The sequence below is a fragment of the Leuciscus leuciscus genome (assembly GCF_965113295.1).
Source record: "Leuciscus leuciscus genome assembly, chromosome: 16".
NCBI classification, from domain to species: Eukaryota; Metazoa; Chordata; class Actinopteri; order Cypriniformes; family Leuciscidae; genus Leuciscus; species Leuciscus leuciscus.
Window position 1 is genome coordinate 23,648,954 of NC_138740.1, and position 15,786 is coordinate 23,664,739.

Sequence of the window (15,786 nt, forward strand, 5' to 3'; positions counted from 1 at the left end):
ATATATCTAAATTTGTGTTTTGAAGATTAACCAAAGCCTTATGGGTTTGGGATGACGAGTTATGATGATGACAGATTGTTCATTTTCGGGTGAAATACCCCTTTATAAATTATTTTTGTTGCTGACTCGTTATATGACATGTGTAGCCTGTTAAAATACACGAGTTTTGTTAGAAGTATTTTATAAAAATAAATAAAAATAAATAATTACATTTTCTATTAAATATTTCCTTCTCAAATCAGATCATTACAATTATATTACAGCTCAAACCTGGCTGCAAGACTGTAAAATTGTCTTTGAGGGCAAACACGATGCCCTCTCATGCCTTTCAGTGCTACCCTCCTTTCTCTGCTTTGTTTCTGTGCTCTCCTCTCATAATGATCTCCCATGAGGCAGAGTATAAAAAAGAATCAGAACTTGAAGGAAAGAAGAATCAGTATGCAAAAGAGCCTGGTATTCTTGTCTGTTTGTGATTCAGCGAGAGCTTGTCAACAAAAGCCTGTTTGCTCCAGTAGAGGGAAATCAGAAGACAGTGAGGAGGTGCAAATGCGTGCCCAAACAGGTTAAACATGACCGACATTTCTGTTCCTGTTCAACCTGAACCCCTTAAAGAAAATATTTCATTAGTCGAGGATAATAAATTACACATTAGGCTCTTGGCAGTGCACATCAATTGAGACATTAACTCATTATTTTTCTTGCATCCTGATACTTGCGGCTTTTATTAGCCCCTTCAGACCTGAATTATGTTTTAAGTTTCTGAAAAATATAAAAGTACATTTTCCCAGCTCATGAGGCTTCTATAAATGAGACCAAAAAAAAAAAAAAAAAAAATGTTTGGCTTTAATTGTAATTTTTTTTGTCCATTTCAATGGACGTCAGGTCAAAACAGGTGTACTTCACAAAAATGTACCAACATAAAATTAAATAATAAACATAAAAATTGTTAGTATATACTTAAAGCTTTTTCTCAAGGTCAAAAACTTTTCAACAGTATATAATTTCAACTTTAATTTTGAGGCTTTTGTTTTACAGATTGCACATTGTTTGTAACAAACTAAATATCTTAGAATCAATCAATATGGTCATGTTAGAGTCATTTTCTTTGCGCATCTTTCTTTTTTTAGATCAAAAACTTGAACATTACAACATTTCAACTTTAATTGTAAGGTTTTTGCTTTATAGATCGCACATTTGTTTATTCATAACAAAATAAACCTAGGAATCAATCAACGCATTCACGTTAGAGTAATTTACTGTGTGCATCTTTGAAACAATTTCTCTGTTAACGATTTTCTTGTATTTCTACAGTACATTACTGGCAGCACGGTTGCCATGCATGATGCATGTATTTCGATTTCCAGTAACTGTACTGTAATTCACTTTACAGTACAAGATCAGTACTGTAAACTACCAAATAGTACTTTACTGTATTTGTACTGTATTTCGTCATTTGATCTGCTTTTGCTGTAATTAATTATACGGTATTGTACTGTAATATCTATATTGATACATTACTGATAAATATTATTATAATTTTCAAAATAATTACTAATAATTATAATATTATATCATAATAAATATAATATGTAGTTATTAGGAAATATAGGCTATAGTAGGAACAAATATGGAAATCAATGGCTATACTGTCAACTGTCTAGTTACCGACATTCTTCAAAATATCTTCTTTTGTGTTCAGCCGAATAAAGAAACTCATACAGATTTGGAACAACATAAGGATGAGTAAGTGATGACAAATATAATTTTGGGGTGTACTATACCTATAAAGGGATAGTTTTTGGATAGATAATTAAAAAAAAAATTTAATTGGCCCATGATTTACTCACCCTCAAGCCATCCTAGGTGTGTATGACATCGTTCTTCTTTCAGACGAATACAATCGGAGTTATATTAAAAAAATGTCCTGGCTTCCAAGCTTTATAATGGCAGTGAATGGTTGTTTCTGTTTTGAAAGTCCATAAAAGTGCATCCATCCATGATAAAAGTGCTCCATGCGGCTCTTGGGGGTAAATAAAGGCCTTCTGAAGCGAATCGATGCGTTTGTGTAAGAAAAATAATTCATTGTCAAGTTACGCTTTAGATTTATGTCAAATCTGTATGTTTCGTTTGGCCGGAAGCTAGTCATTTTACTTTATAAAGTTTATACGGATATTTTTCTTACATCTCCATCTTCCTCATCATCACTCCACATAAAGTCAACATCTGAGATACTTCCATCAGCTATATGTTCAAGCACTTCAAGAACTATATATTCTGCATATGAAAAAGTTTAAATCGGTACTGTGATATAGATTTTTTATATAAGAAATTTCAATCAGCATTACTGGACTTCAATTACTGGAATGTGATTTCAGTAACAGGCTTTTGAACCCACTGTCCATTCTAATGGACAGACACATTTGAAAAAATCCTGATTTAAAATTTGAAATTCTACAATCGATTTTTAACTTTAATTAATAAGTTCAATCTTTCTATTTTACATACAAACTATGAAATACTGACAAACATATAAAATTTTTTTTATAAAACCATAGAAAATGTTGCTTGCTTCTGTGTTTGGAGTGAAGTGCTGACATGCTTCTCTTCAAATTAGTGTTTTTTTTTATAATTACTACATGCAGAGCTTTACTGCCATTTGATTGGATGACAAGCGTCCAATCTAATGGACTGCAGGCTTTAAACTAGGTGAAATGCTCCAGAAGTAAAAAAAAGGGGGGTTGACATGTGATGTCCATTGTAATGGACGCAGGGTCTGAATCATAGACTGCGTCCCAATGTGCATACTATCCATCCTAAATAGTATGTGACATTAGTAATTGTCAATACTATTTAGGGCAGATAGGGTGGATAGTATGCACATTGGGACGCAGGGATAGTCTGAATGGGTTAGGGATGTCCCGATCCGATCACGTGATCGGAAATCGGGCCCGATCACGTGGTTTCAGACTCGATCGGAATCGGACGTTACCTCCCGATCAGGACTCGGATATATATTTATATATATTCTCATTTAACAAATTTTTTAACACATCTATAGTTATGCGGTGGCACAGAGTTACGCCGGTTTCACACTGCACGCGTTAGCAGAGCGTAAGCAGCGCAGGAGCAGTGCCTATGGTGAGCAGGAGCAGGACACGCGCGTTTTGCTTTCACACTGGCAGCGTTCGTCACGCGCGGCTGAACCGCGGGTTGTGTAGGCCTACAGACAGAGTAGCCTACTCTATAATGGATAAGTTGGCATTGCTTTATTTCGTTTTCAAATACATTTAAGAGAAAATACTTGTCAAGAAGCTTATTTTATTAATAATTTCATAAATATAACTTTTGGTTCATCTTTGTTTTTATTGTTCTGGCAACAAGTTTGTTTTTGGACATTTGTTTTCTTTTTAAATTGATGTTGGTCATTTGATCGACTGTTTAAAACAAAATAGATATCATCAATGCACTTTTTGGATAAAACTGCGGTGTATTTTGGCCATGATCAATGCATAGTCACTTTAATTCAGCATAAGCGGCGCAGCAAAAATAGACTCTGCGCCGAAACGATCGCGGCACTGCTGCTCTGCTCTACTACGCACTGCCGCGCCGCCTCTGCGTGCGGTGTGAATGCTCTAATCTGTTAAGGCCAATTTATACTTCTGCGTCGGGTGCGCGTAGAAGGTACGGCGTAGCATACGCATTGACGTGTACCATACGTCGTACCCTTCGCCGTACCCTGACGCGCACCTCCTCAAAAATGTAACTACGCGTCGCGGCGACGCGGACCGCAAGATCTGTGATTGGTCGGCTGGATAGCATCGCGTTTCCTCCTACGCATTTCCGGAATGATCTTCTGCACTCTGCACCCCCCGCCCGCCATTTTTAAATTCTGAAGATCAGTGAAGAGCCATGGAAATAGACCAAGTGACCGAGAGATTGCTTGAAGAAGTGCGGAAATACAGCCATCTGTATGACTCCTTCAGTCGCCATTGCTCGTAGAAACCTAAACTCAAAACAGCCGCGAGGAATGTAAACACAGTGGAACTGGAACATTAAAACCCACCCGCGCCAACTAGCGTTTCGGCGGTGTAACTGCAGAGCAACACAGACATTCGCAGGAGTATAAATGCTCACGACGGCGTCGCCAACATGCGTAGCCTACGACGTACACTACGGCGTACACTCGACGCAGAAGTATAAATTGGCCTTTAACATGGGCGGCGAAAATAATACGCGCTGCACGCTCTGCTAACGCGTGCAGTGTGAAACCGACGAGTGCAGTTCCTAAAAGCACATTACTGGCTTTGCAAACACTGTGGCACTTTATTTTTTTATTTGTTTACATGCCTGTTGGGTATTTTAAGTTGAGGTGCTATTTGTTTATATATTAGACTTTTTTTCTCTTTTTTCTCATTGAGCCAATGTTAACAGACTATTGCAACAAGAATTGCACTTGAGCCAATTTAAAAATTTAGATGTGACCAGTCACTAGAAAATTTTGACTTGGAGAGGTTAGACATTTTTTACAGTGTAGAACTGGTTACACTGTAGTCGCTTGCGAAAACCAAATGGCGACTCCATGGGTGGAAACGTGCAGATTAAGGGGTAGTAATATTATAATAAGATCCCCTTCCTACATCAGAGGGGAGCGAAATCTGAACGGCTTATTTTTGGACATGCTTGCAGAGAAAGGCATACCAAAACAAAGTTAATGGGCTGTCACTTTTCTGGGTTGGTAGATGCACCAGGGACCAGATCATAGCACTTAAACACTGAAAAATTCAGATTTTCACGATATGTCCCCTTTAACATGAACATACATTTTTTTAATGATGCTAGACTCATAAATTTGTTATGAATAATATTAATATTCTACATAAAATAACTTTATACACACATAATAATACTCATACCGTGCATGGTGTAAGATTTGGTTATACACCCACCCCTATATGGAGCTGAAATTTGATTTATCATTATGACCATGTCACCACATAAAAGCTCTATAGCCTATAGGTAACCTCACAGGGTTCATGTCATTCATTTAAATCATCCCCACTTTCCTAAAGGAGGTGTGGTGAAAAGATAGCCCATTGATATTCAAATGAGGGACAAAGAGGCTTCTGTTAGATTTGATGGGCCATCAAACAGCATCAGTGTCTTACAGAAATGTCATGTAAGGCTTTGAAGGAGCAGGCCTGAGCGACAGTTTCACAGCATGGCCGGTGGAAATGCACTGTGTGCCCTTTTGAAGACGCTGACACAGTCCCTGAGCAGTCCAGAGCTGTTTCCACCAACCTGTCATGCTTCTTCTGGATGTTCTCCTGATTAAAGGAGGGGAGTAAGTATAAAAGACATGGTGACTGCACATACAGTCATAAGCTGTTTTCTACAGCAGCCTAGATGGATCCCATAAGTCTCACATTCAGCTCCTTATTAATTTAATCACTGTACAATGTTTAGGCCCGTTTCACACCACATGTATATAGCCTGTAAGCGGCACTATAGTGTAACTGCAACATGTTTTCTCTCTAAGCGTTTCACCTTTTTCTGTGTTTTAAAGGAGTCATGACCGATTTTGAAAATTATTTCAACTCTTTCCCCGCCATTGACGAAAATTTCCGGCTTTCCATGTTTTCACTGTTCTACAGTAGGGAGCGCTATTACACATCTTCTGAAAGAGTATTGAATCTCCTGATCAAAACACATGCGAAGAAGAAGCAGAAACAAGAAATAGCATATGTAATTATGCATATGTAAAATGACGCGATCATAAACAGCATAAAATGAAAACTGCTTAATGTTACCGAATGAAATGTCGACCCAGGACGAGCTATAGGACTGTGTAAGCATTACAGTAGTTGTGTTGATGGACTCGATCGACTCCATCTATGTTTTGATCATCGTACTGAATCCGATCCAGATGTAGTCTTTTACAAAGACGTGATTTTCTCAGCTTTTTGCTCAAAATGTAACTTTTTTTATGATAACTTACCCACATTCAAGGACTTGCACTTTGCACTAGTGCATTGTGATTGGCCCGAATACCTTAAGCGTGTGAGGGAAATGTTACACCCCTTACCATATTTGGAACATTAGCTCCCAAAGCAATAATGACAGTTGATAAAGTCGGTACTACCTTATCAATTCGAGCCCGAATCTGATCCAGAAAATCCAGATGACCAAGCTGATCGATCAACTTTGCCAGCACGACTAGACCAGAACGTATCAGATTGTAAAGGTTTTATTTCATTGGGGACATAATTACTGATTATAATGACTTTGGAGTGGACTTTGAGCTTTGTAACCTTGCAGATCTTTTTTATGCTCAAACAGCAACAAAGTGAAAAAGCATAATTGACCCCTATAACTAAATCTGCTTGCAATCACATCATACTCTATAGGAGACAGCTGATTGGTTCCTGCCGTATCACATCAGTAGCCAATGAAATTGCAGCTCAACTTTCAAATACTTGGTCAACATCTGCTGGAGAATTTTGCAGCACTGAAACCCTCCATCTTCCCCAGCTCCACCTGTAAAGATCTGCTATGGGTAATTCATGTATCCTTAGTCTAGCAGCAGGATGTCGTGTGTGTATTGGCAGTAGCAAGTCCCGTACTTGCTCTGCAGCAGCAATAATCAACATCAGCAGCAGGGTAGCAGATCTATTCCACCAAGACCAAACATTGTCATATCCATGCCAAACACTCTGAGAGTTGTCATGACAGAAATGCTATGTCAATAAAACTGCATCACCTTTAAGCCCTCGAATATTAATCATTTTGCGAATCAATTGCTTCAGTTAATTCATATGACTTGCAAGAAAAATATGAAAAATATGCAAATTAACAGGTAACAACGAGTGAATATGCATGTGCGTGCTTGCAAATAAATAAACGCTATGTCAATAAAACTGCAGCACCTTTTAACCACAATCTGCCGCCTTTATTTTGCTGAGACTTCCAGGGGACACATGAGGATTTAGCACCTTACCGCAAGACTCGGATCCTGCTGAGAGCTCACCATTAGAGCACATCAGTAAAAACTCATGTGCAACTGAACCGCTCTGATTACTGAATGGGGATTGCCCAGTGTGACTGGCAGCTCACATGGTGGTTTGTTAAATAGGCGAGAATTATTTGAATAAAAAAGCATAGTGGGGGGTGAGGGGGATGTGTGGTTGTAAGAGTCAAAAGTAACACACGTGTGAGAGATAGAGAGAGAGGAGAGGGAAGGAGTAAGGACAGTAATAACCATGCAGGAAGCATGCAGGGCCCAAAGGATACAATTAGCAATCAGGACATAGTGCTGGAGGCCTGATTACAAATGCAAACCATGTCTTCCTACAAATCCGGGGGTTATCAAACACCAGGCAGCCTTTGGTGAAGCCAAAGATGAGCTGTGCCCTCTGCATTGGACACGCTACTAACCGTATTCCATTTTACAAACACAGCTCTTTATAGGGCTGGGTAGACAATAAACATTTTCATTGGTTTGTTGTTTGGAGCGGATTCACTTCAAAAGAACAGTCAAAGATGCATTTTGTCAAATGGAGTGATGCTCGAATTTTTATTTATGAAGGTTAAGTAATAAGCAAGCATATGGGACTAGTGTAAACATAATGCTTTATATACTGCGGATGTTATATGTCGAAATAAATGCTGTCAATTTATTGTGTTATTTTTGTGATTAATTAAATGTAATAATTAATAATAAAAAGGATAAAATGTAATTTATCATGCCCCCTGACATAATCTTTAAATGAAATGGAAATGTATTTACTAAATGCATCTTAATGATCTTATTGTGAACAAGACATCCTTGCATTTGTTTCATAAAAAAAAATAAATAAAAAAAAATAGACCTCATCATTTTTGATCAAAATACCTTAACCGGATCTTCCAGGCTTTTCCAATCACAAAATTCCAATTCCAAAAGTCTGTTTCACTTGGACGTGTCACAATATGGAAGAAATTATCTGTTGCTACTTCAATTACATGTCACCTTTAAAATGTAATATTATTAATTATTATGTTTGAAATTTCACCTTTTGAAACTTTATATTATACATTTATATAATATTTTTTAGACCAAGAACATTTAATTTCCCAGAATGCATTACATATGTGCAATTTTGTTGTATTTAAAGAATGACTTAGTTCTGTATTATTAATTGGACAAACCATAATTCGTCTTTTACAGTAAAATCAAATCCTTAAATGTATAGTATAGTATAGTCCTTTATTTTCATTGTAACCTGTACAACGAAATTTAAAAAGTGCCAGACAGTTAGTGCATCAATAAATCAATAAAAAAAACATTAATAATCAACATAGTGATCCCAGTATACTCTGTTCTGACTTGCAATCTTTTTTTTCAATTTTTTTTGCCTAATGGCAGATTCCCATAAATACCTCTGAGCATATCTCTATTGGCCGAGTTTCTGAAGCCAAGCACAGCTTAATTCCTTCAGTATCTCCCTGCCGAAGAGCCAGTATTTTGACTAATGTCCCTTGACACCTTGAACTCCATATTGTGTGTTCCAAACTCCCTCTTTAATTTGTGAGAGAGGAAAAAGAACGACAGCTCACTAAGAAACATCAAAGCTCTCTTCTGCCCTCTGAGAACCCGAAACTAATTTCTCCATACTTAAATTGCTTAAAGCGTAAAATGGACTGAACGTTTATTTCAAATTAGCCATAAGTTTGTTGAACATTCCCGAGACTCACCAGCACTGACCTAGGCAGAGTACTAGAAACTACGTGTGAAAAAAAGGCCTGAGTTTTCATGTTATTAGATTTTTAACAAAAATTTAATTTGTACCAAGGGGGCGTTATTGCCCCACAGATGGGGTAAAATGCCCCCTTTCTGAAAAAACAACATCAATTTGCTTTATACTTTTACAGCAAATTCATAATGCAAGCAGTTTTAGCTTAAAATTAAAAAGACAAGGCAAAATAACAGTATAGATAAATATTCATATTTATTAAAGGGGTCATCAGATGCAAAATTCACTTTTATATGTTATTTGCATTATATAAATGTGTCTTTGCAGTGTGTGAACACAACAACCATACAATAAAACAAATCCATTCACTCCTTTTTTTTAATCCTCAAAAAGTCTAAACTCAATAATCAGGCCGTTTGGATTTTCTGAGCACTATGATGTCATTATGCTCATGCTCCACCCACGACCACTGACGGACTGTCCCGTATTAGCATATTTCTGCCCTTAGCCATTCGACACCCCCCATGGAAGAGAGGGATGGGGTGAGCAGTTGCTCATTATCATTTAAAGAGACATGCACAAACAGGTCACTGAGAAAAAAGCTGTTTTTGAAGAGGTAAAAAGGGTGTTGTTTTACACAACCATTGAGGAATTTTAACCAAAGTATATTACAAACTTTACATGAACACCCTAAAGAATCATACCAACTTGTGGAAAATGGACATCCATGACCCTTTTAATGAACCATGCTGAAAATCAGCCTATTTGAAAAATATTGTTAGTTGCTAACTGGTTAGCCAACTTGAGGAAATTTTTTAATTTACAGTCCAAATATTTTTATTCAACAACCTAGTTAGATTACATTTGATGGAAAAACAAAGGATGTGATGTTCAGACCATACAGTAATTTTGATAGTGGGAAGCGATGCCCCCTGGGGCGTTTTACCCAACAGACTAGGTTTGGATTATTATTTTTTTTATGTCATTCTAAAAATATAATTATATTTTCCTTAAATAACATGTACTTCCTAACTACAGGCCTTATTCTAATATAACTGTGATGTTCTACAAAACAACACGCTTTAAAACACTTTTTTTCTGCTCAAAATTAGATCACTTACTGTGAAATCTGTTTCTCTCAGGTACGTCGCCAGTGTAAGCTTCACAGTCAATACTTCTACATCACTCTTGTCAACTTAGTCATAGCAACAAAGTATCTTGTCTTTATCTATTGGTTATTTTGGGAAAAACAGTAAGAGGTTACCCCTAGAAGGCGTTTTCCCCAACTCTACCTTATATTGCTAATACAGTTTTTTTCAGTCGCTTGACCAGTACATTTCTCAAAACAGCACCAAACAATAGATTACCTGCAAAGCCTGTAACTTGCTCAAAATCTCTCAACGGTAAGTATTTATGTCAAAGAACATATCAGTGCCATCAGAATGAAAAGTCCTTTTGTCATTGTTCACAAACAAGATAGTCAAAATGATTAGTCATGTTGTCAATATAACAGTGTACTCTGTCAGTATTTTCAGATGTAAACTATGGCTACTATTTTGATGACAATGATCGAAAATGCACAAGACTGCAATCTATCTATCTATCTATCTATCTATCTATCTATCTATCTATCTATCTATCTATCTATCTATCTATCATCCATCCATCCATCCATCCATCCATCCATCCATCCATCCATCCATCCATCCATCCATCCATCCATCCATCCATCTATAAATGTACACATTACTCTATGTTCAAGTTTCAAGTTTCACTTTATTTATCCTTAGAAAGGAAATTTAGTGTGCAGCAGGATATCTAAAACAAAAACAGAATAAGAGCACTACCAGATGCCAACAACATTATAAACACAACACAGGACACACATCAACACAACAATAGAGACACTCCTTCCCCAGAATCAATGACAGAAACCAATACAATACACGGTCAGTATATCATAATGAACAATGACAGAAATATAAAAATATACTATAAAAAATTTCATAAGATATTATCTAAGTGAATTCAGATGCCTAATAGCCACAGGAATAAAAGAATCCCTGGCACGTCTGGTTCTTAACATGGGTAGCCTAAAACGGCGACCTGAGGGGAGCAAATTAAACTCCCCAAAAAGTGGGTGATCAGAACAATTTAAAATGTGGTTAGCCTTACCCCGGACCCGTTTATCATATATATGTTGCAGCTGTGGTAGCTGTACCCCAACCACCTTAGAGGCAACATTTACCAGCCTAGCTAGCTTATGCTTGTTGATCATTGTAAGGCCACTGTACCACACCACAATACAAAATGTCAGGACTGATTGAATAAAACACTGATAAAACAAAGACATCAGAGTCCTACACACGCTAAATGATTTCATGTGGGAATGTGGGATATTGATTGCAAGAGACTGGACAGGATTCACAGTTACACTTTTACTGTTGGTCTGTTGACAGATGACAGTAAAATGTCATTGCGATATAAAGAAAAAGACAAGACTATATATATATATATACACACACACACTCTCTCTCATACACACTGTATATATACGTGTGTGTTTGTGTGTTACATTGATTTTGTCTCTATAAAGTATATTTACTGTATAATGTAAAATGCAAGAAATATAGCATTACAGTAAGAAGCCTACAGTATCACAGTATAGTGAACATTGTCTGACTACATACAGTACCTGTTCGGTCTATGCTTGAATGATTGAGTGATTGTTCTCCCAACATTCGACTGCACCTTTCGACCCGATATCTAGCCCTTTACATTTCCCTTCATTAGTGAAATTCAAAATTCACTTCTGCAATTCATCAATTCAGGACACATTACCAAAAAAAAGTCTCATAGAAATGTGTAGAAAATATGCTTGACAGTTTATGACAACTAGATCAACCATTTTGCATTTAATGACTTATGGACTAGATGTTTTGAGGTGTAAGACTATTGCACAGAGAACTATTTAATATATTTTGAGCAACACGGCATTAGCAACTGATAACGTAGGAAACCGCAGACAATTGTACATAATCAATTGCATGAATGTACCAACGCAATCGCAATTTGTTCAAAAGAATGAGAATTTGCTTGCTTTACAAAAACTGTATAGATTGCAAGAGACTGGACAGGATTCACAGTTACACTTTTACACTTTGGTCTGTCGACAAATTACAGTAAAATGTCATTGCGATATAAAGAAAAAGACAAGACTATATATATATATATACTGTACATATATATACATATATACACACACACTCTCTCACACACACACTGTATATGTGTGTGTTACATTGATTTTGTCTCTATAAAGTATATTTATAGAGAATGGGTCTCATTCACTAATAATTGCGTGGATTATATCGTATTTGTACGTACAGGAGAACTTCTCACGAAAAATCTCTGCCTAAATTCACAACACGTTTGTACACATTAATTTGTTCTTAAAATCATTAGTATGCACAAATTTGTGCATATTCACACGTGCTTAGTGAATGAGACCCAGTGTCTAAATGCAATGATAGATAGATAGATAGATAGATAGATAGATAGATAGATAGATAGATAGATTGATAGATTGATAGATTGATAATGTGATCCTTGAATGCAATATGAAAGTGTCAAATGCAAATATTTAGTAGGAGATTTAGAAACGAAAAAAATGATAACAGTAGTGATGATGATGATGATGATGCTATCTTGGTAAGAAATTAGAACACTTTCCTGTTAATAGACATCTCTATGATGGGATGCAGTTGTCAGATTATGTAAATCATGCACAAAAGCTCTTGGCTCCCTTGAACACTTCAAAGTAGCAGGGTTAGAGAGGGAATTAGTTTGCTGGCTAATCTCAGCTGAAGGAATGGAAGTTTCACTTTGTTAATATACCCGCATTTAATGGGAGAGAGAGAGAGAGAGAGAGAGAGAGAGAGAGAGAGAGAGAGAGAGAGAGAGAGAGAGACATCAAAGTGGAGCAATATTAATTCTTTTTCAGAGACCTTCCCTTTGATTTGTGAATGAGTTTGCACACGGGCAACACTTCTTATTCTATAACATTTATGCTGTTACTGTTAAATCTAGAAAAATATTATTTTATATACCGCATTTAATGAAGGATTTTAGTCACAGCTAATCTAATTGTTAATCTTACAAATTACTTGTGAAAAGGTCTGGAACGAGAGCCAAACTGATTTTTCCACTGTGTTCTAAATATTCATGCTACAAATGTAACCGTTTCCCAAAGTATGTGTGTCCTAGAGGGCCATTTCATTTTCTTCTGTGCAATATATAAAGAGCCCCTAACTGAAATTATATGAAGACCCTAACTGAAATTTAGTGAATCATAATTGCTGGAAGAATACAAACATACAGACCTTTTAGAAGTCGTTTCAATGTTCGTGAGCGTCGTTTTAAAGGGATAGTTCACTTTGAAATTAAATTTTGGTATGTTTTAGCTTACCTCAAGGGCATCCAAGATGTAGGTGTCTTTTTTTTCGCAGTAGTTTCAATTTTGATATTTTTAGGTCAAACCGTTCTTGTCTGTCAGTCATATAATGCAGGTCGATGGTCACCACCTCAAACAGCATGCACAGAGTCCAAATTAAAACAATTCCCCATCGTCCAAATGAAACAATTCCCCATCGTAAGTACACATTGATGGCCCAAGACACGAAACGAGCGGTTTGTGTGAGAAAACGAACAGTATTTATCGTTTTTACCTCTTGTACACAGCCACGTCCAAGTGATCTGAGGGCGCGGGTGGGTATAGATATACTAGATGTCGCCTTGGCTACGGTTTCGTTCCAATGAACTGCCGTAGCCAAGAAACTTCTATTGTATATGTCTATACCCACCCGCGCCCTCAGATCACTCGGACATGTCTGCGTATAAGAGGTAAAAACGATATAAATACTGTTCGTTTTCTCACACAAACCGCTCGTTTCGTGTCTTAGGCCATCAATGTGTACTTACGATGGGGAATTGTTTAATTTGGACGATGGGGAATTGTTTTAATTTGGACTCTGTGCTTGCTCTTTGAGACAGTGACCATCGACCTGCATTATATGACTGACAGACAAGAACGGTTTGACCTAAAAATATAAAAATTGAAACTACTGCGGAAAAAAAGACACCTACATCTTGGATGCCCTTGAGGTAAGCTAAAACATACCAAAATTTAATTTCAAAGTGAACTATCCCTTTAAGTCTCCAGCAGTGTGATTGACACTTGACATTATATTCTATGAAGAACATTTTCTGTACAGGTTTGAGGCAGTCCATTAGATAATCATGTGACCAGTTTTAATAAGTTTGACCCTTGAATTCTTGTTCTCTAAATTAGTTCTATGGCAAGGACAGCATATGGCACCTCAATGTGTCATTTCAGTATAATGAAAGTCCAATCTGACTGTGAAGAAATTACATTTTTAAACTACATAACATAAGGATGGATGCAACCCCATGCAAAATCCAAATGTAGAAATTTCAGCATTAGGCTACACGTTAGATGACCCAATTGAAGGAATAAGTGCTGTCCTGTTGATAGAGTTCTTACACAATTAAAGGGAACATATACTATTTTTTAATCATGTTATTTTTCCCCTTAGGTCAACATGCTTGTCAAGGGTTGTTTTCTGCATCAAAAATATATGCAATTTAGCTTTACATGACAACTTTAAGACCTCTTTTCCCTGTAGAATTGAAATGAAGACACTACAGGCAACACCATTGTTTTTTGTTTTTCATGCACTGGCAAATTGAGATTTTGGGCTTTGCTTCCATAACATGTTTTTCTTTCAGACTAGTGGAAAAACATCCAAAATACAAATTTAAGCCTTCATTTTATTGCACTTTATCTATTTGCATCTGTAGATTTCAGCTTCAATGCATATCTAACCAAAAAGGTTAGTTTGCCCAAAAAAAAATAAAAAAATGGGAAAAAAAATGCACTGATATATGTATAATTTTAAAAGTAATGCATTACTTTACTAGTAGCTAGTTAAAAAGTAATCTGATTACGTAACTGAAGTTACTTGTAATGAGTTACCCCATTGAGCGGTTTAGTCCAAATTTTCTGAAGAGACACAATCACTTTTTATTATGATAAACAGATTTAATTTAGGCTTTTATTCAAACATAAGCATTGATCAGCAAACATAAAAAGAAGCTTTGCAGTATTTATTATAAATGATTTATCCGGCACAAAAAAAGAATGTGCCTCGTAAATCTTTAAAATTAACTGATGACGTGTTTACTGGTGCAGGACAACCTGTCACTCACATGACATAACAGCAATAGCAAACCTGGGGTAAACATTGTTAGCCAACTGGACGCAAGTTCCATTGAAGTGTATTGGTAACAACAGAACTTGCGACAGTAGATAGCTTCGGGAAGCGCACCCCACAACAATCCAATCAATTCCTGGTGGACAAAACCAAGTCTGACCCTACATTTTTTTCTTGTTCGAGAAGCCGTTTCACTTGGATATGTCACAATAGGGAAGAAAAGACTTCCGTTTCATGCGGACTTTAACAACAGAAAGAAAAGAATGACTCATATGATCTAGTCTGAAAAGATCAATGAATATTTGATTATTTATGACATGAACCCAAATATGAAGAGACGTGGGAAGACTGAAAATGAGCAATAGAGACAGTCATCATGAGAGGACATGTCAGAACAACTTTGTTATTGTGTGTTGCATAAAAGTAAGTTTTCGGAGAACTTTGAACTGTAACCCAATCATCATTGTTTTGACATTTAACAAGTGCTGCAGGAAAAAAGCTCTGGAGTCAAAACTACAATATATGACAAACCATTCTGCTACATCATTTCATTGTCATAATTACAGCATGACTGACAGGAGGGATGTCTCTTTTCATTTGTGGCTGTGTGTGTGTGTGTGTGTGTGTGTGTGTGTGTGTGTGTGTGTGTGTGTGTGTGTGTGTGTGTGTGTGTGTGTGTGTGTGTGTGTGTGTGTGTGTGTGTGTGTGTGTGTGTGTGTGTGTGTGTGTGTGTGTGTGTGTGTGTGTGTGTGTGTGTGTGTGTG